General features: G+C 45.7%; 1 long non-coding RNA gene across 1 annotated transcript; it reads left to right on the plus strand.

The window, feature by feature from the left end:
• The first annotated feature begins 319 nt into the window (after nt 1-319).
• Nucleotides 320-2,616, plus strand: LOC105545546. The gene is made up of 2 exons (XR_001006942.1): nt 320-738; nt 816-2,616. It is a non-coding gene; the product is annotated as an uncharacterized LOC105545546 (long non-coding RNA).
• The last annotated feature ends 1,430 nt before the right edge of the window (nt 2,617-4,046 follow it).

The raw sequence follows: 4,046 nt of genomic DNA on the forward strand, positions 1-4,046 counted from the left end.
TCTCCTGACCTCGTGATCCGCCCGTCTCGGCCTCCCAAAGTGCTGGGATTACAGGCTTGAGCCACTGCGCCCGGCCGAGATGTTATTTTTAATGTTTTTGATTTTGGGGTTTTTTTTTTTTGGTTGTTTGTTTGTTTGTTTTTTTGAGACAGGGTCTCACTCTGTGGCCCAGGCTGGAGGGCAGTGGCACCATCATGGCTCACTGTAGCCTCGACCTCCCAAGGCTCAGGTGATCCTCCTGCCTCAGCTGCCCATTCCCCTGCCATCAAGTAGCTGGGACTGCAGGCGTGCACCACCACGTCTGGCTAATTTTTTTATTTTTAGTAGAGACGGGGTTTTACCATGTTGGCCAGGCTAGTCTCCAACTCCTGAACTCCAAACGGCTAATGTTTGTGTTTCTAATAGAGACAGGGTTTCGCCATGTTGCCCAGCCTGGTCTCAAACTCCTGGGCTCAAATGATCCACCTCGGCCTCCCAAAGTGCTGGGATTACAGGTGTGAGCCCCTGCACCTGGCCTTTTTAGTTTTTTTTATTTATTTTCTTTGAGACGGAATCTCACTCTGTTGCCTGGGCTGGAGTGCAATGGCGTGATCTTGGCTCACTGAAACCTCCACCTCCTGGGTTCAAGCAGTTCTCTTGCCTCAGCCTCCTGAGTAGCTGGGATTACAGGTGCCTGCCACCACGCCTGGCTAATTTTTGTATTTTTTAGTAGAGATGGGGTTTTACCACGTTGGCCAGGCTGGTCTCTAACTCCTGACCTCCAAACAGCTAATTTTTGTATTTTTAGTAGAGATGGGGTTTGCCATGTTGTCCAGGCTGGTCTTGAACTCCTGGGCTCAAATGATCCGCCTGCCTTGGCATCCCAAAGTGTTGGGATTACAGGCGTGAGCCACTGCACCTGGCCGTTTGCAGTGTTTTTAACCAAAGAATTTGTAGAGTTGCCCAGACCAGGAATCCTGGTGGCTCTAAAGGGTAATCTACCTTGTCAGTAACAGACAGTGGGGGTGGTAGGAGGACATTACTCATACTGAAGATGAAGACCAGACTTTGCTGCTTCACAGGCCATGCCGGGGGTTGGGCCACTTCAGCTCCACTCCATTCGTTTTCCTTTCCTAACTTGACAATCAGTGAGCTCCTTCACCCTCCCTTAGTGCCTACTCCTGTCACTCCAATGTCAACCCATTGGGAATTGAGGCCTGCATGTGGGCTGTTACTTTGCGTCATACAGATGCTGTAAGAGGCCTTGCTGGAATGTCCTAGGAATCCCTAGTAGCAGTGGCTACTAGTCTTCTAGAAAAGAACTATTGCCGCTGCCTTGTGCACATGCCCCACCTTCTGGGAAAGTGGCAGCATTGCGTTCATGAGGGGCTTTGCATTCTCAGCCAAGGGCAATAAACTTGGGTGGGTGATCTGGCCCAAACTTGCCCCTAGACTCGGCTAGCCCTGAATCAGCAGGCTTGAGAGAGGAGGGTGGGTGTTATAAAAGCCAGTCTGTGAAGGGTAAATTCCAAATCTTGTGCCTTGTTATACCAATCCTTTCTGATTCCCTTTTAAACCAACTACTCTTATTTTTGTGCTGCCTACATTTTCAATCCTCCCAAGCATTAGCAAATTCCTGAAATTTCCTCATTTGGTAGGCCTTCCATAGGAGTCAGCTATGGACTTCTATAGGAGTTGGCAGCTAAAACCAGACTGAGCTTCTTCCTTCCTTCTGATCTTTGCTGCACCTCCCAGGGGACGGTCCCCACATGACTATACAAAAGCCAGGTACCCTCATCACCCCGGTTACCCCTGACCTGATTGTTTTGAATAAACTTTCATTCTCCAAGCAGATCCCCAAATTTCCTTGTCCTTGTTACACATCTACCTCACAATCTCACAATTAAACAAGGACATATTCACCTATTTCTTTACTGTCTTCTCTATGAGGGTTGGGAAGGTGGGGGCTAGAAAAGGCTCATAATTTTTAAACTCTTGGGAATTTCTATTCCTACAATGTTTTCTCTGGGATTTTTAGCTCACTGATCACCCTAGAACAGTGTGAACTCTCCAGATAGGTCCTGCTGTGATAAGCCAGGGGAGTAGGCTGTGCAGTGACTGCTTAGGGTAGTAAGTAATTGTTGGAGGACACCAGCATAGGAACAGAACTTAGAACTTAAGAGGACAAGAAAGCTGCTCGGTGGCTGGTGTATAGCTGTAAAGGTAACCAAATACCAAAGAGGGAGTCTGTCATTTTCATAAGGCTGGAAGCGAATGTTCCTTCTCTATCTTAACATACAGTTTAGGGGGTTCACCAAGACAAAGTTTCCAGGCTGGAGGGTAATACTTTTCCAGCCTCAGTGAAGCCCCCACTCCAACATATACCCTTTCTGGGTGGGTGAATACTTCTTTGCATGTGGACAGAAAATGTTTAATTTATACTTAAACACATTTTATGCATTTTTATCTGGAGACTTCTAGTTTTATACTCTTCCCACATCTATGCCAATGCCATCATTCTAACTTATGCTTCTTTTCTACCCCGGTCTTTTCCTTGTCCTTCCCTACAACTTGGTAGAGGTCCATTTTGTCTTACTTCACATTTTTTTTTTTTTTTTAATAAAACACAAAAGTCTACATTTTGGTGTCTTATCCGTGAGTGGAAAGTGGTAAGCTGGTGATGGTCCCACATTTGCTATGACAGAAACATAGTTAGGAAGCTGGGGCCACATCTCACAAGGCAGGACCTGGATACACTGAATCCCACTTTGCTCCAGCCCAGCAACTCAGCCAGACATTTAGGCAAGAGCACTAATAACCCTTTCCATCCACACAGAGGTGTGGAACAGGAGTCCAGCTTTTAGTACCGTTTGCACAGAAAAGGCGAACATGTTGTTCCCCTGCCTGTGGTCTCTTAAGCCAGTCATGACCATCCCAATGCCGTCTCCCCCTCAGGTGTACACGTAGAAGGGAAGATGAATACACAGAGTCTTTTGAATCTCTATCAAATGTGGTTTTTTTTATTCAACTGACAAGCACTTTTCTACAGCTGCACTTGTGGAACATCACATGGCAAAAACAGGAGTTTTTTCGCTAGACTTTTTTTTCTTTTTAACCTTATTAAAAATGAGATTGGTCCTAAAAATATAGAAAGAAATAAATTTAAATTCACAAAAAACTGTACATTATCAAAAAGTCACTAAAACACCACATTTGGTTATATAAAAAGTCCCTTTTGCTGTAAAAGGAACACGGAAACTTGTTGGTGTTGATGGTGTGGTTTCTTCCTGTCAACCAGACTGATGGAGGGGAAGCAAAAGGGCAGGGGGTGGGTTGTCTTTTTATCTTAAACCTGCTTTCCCTACCAAATACTCTTGTCATGAGAGAAAATCCACCTAGCTCAAGGGGGCAGTGAAGATGAGGAAAGAAAAGCAAGAAATGGCCCCTTTGATTATGCCCTATCCCTACCCCTACCCCACCCCGCTCCAGCCCCCACTTCTTCAAACTGAGGCTAGGACCCCACCCCGCCATATGAGTGCCTGGTCCCTAGGGAAAGAGATGGAGCTGGGAAAGGAACACAAAGCAGGAACCATGGAGATTTCACTCCCCCATCCACCTCACCTCCAACAATGAAATTAATCTAGTACATCTTATACCAGGGGAAAACTGCCAGGGGGAAAAAGCGGAGCCCCCAACTCTAACAGTTTCAACTGTCTAACACAAAGTTTGTTACAGCGCAGTTATTTAGATAAAATATAAATATTTATGCATAATATAAAGTCAATTCAAATATTCTTCAATCCACCTCTTATTTAAAAGCAAAAAAAAAATCTCAAATAAAATTAAAAGTTTTGAGGTTTATCTGACAGAAAAGGCGACTTTAGAAATAGGCTATGGGGGAGAAGGGGCATAAAGGAATAAAGGGGCTGCCCCAGGACCTACACTGCCCCTGCCCCCTTCAGTGGCTCTTCAGTGCTGCCAGAATACAAGGAATGCTCCACCTCACCTGGCACCCCTACCCCCAATGGAACATTTCTTGGATGCCTCAGCTCTCTGCTTGGGCCAGC

This window comes from Mandrillus leucophaeus, unplaced genomic scaffold (assembly GCF_000951045.1).
Source record: "Mandrillus leucophaeus isolate KB7577 unplaced genomic scaffold, Mleu.le_1.0 Scaffold332, whole genome shotgun sequence".
Lineage (NCBI taxonomy): Eukaryota > Metazoa > Chordata > Mammalia > Primates > Cercopithecidae > Mandrillus > Mandrillus leucophaeus.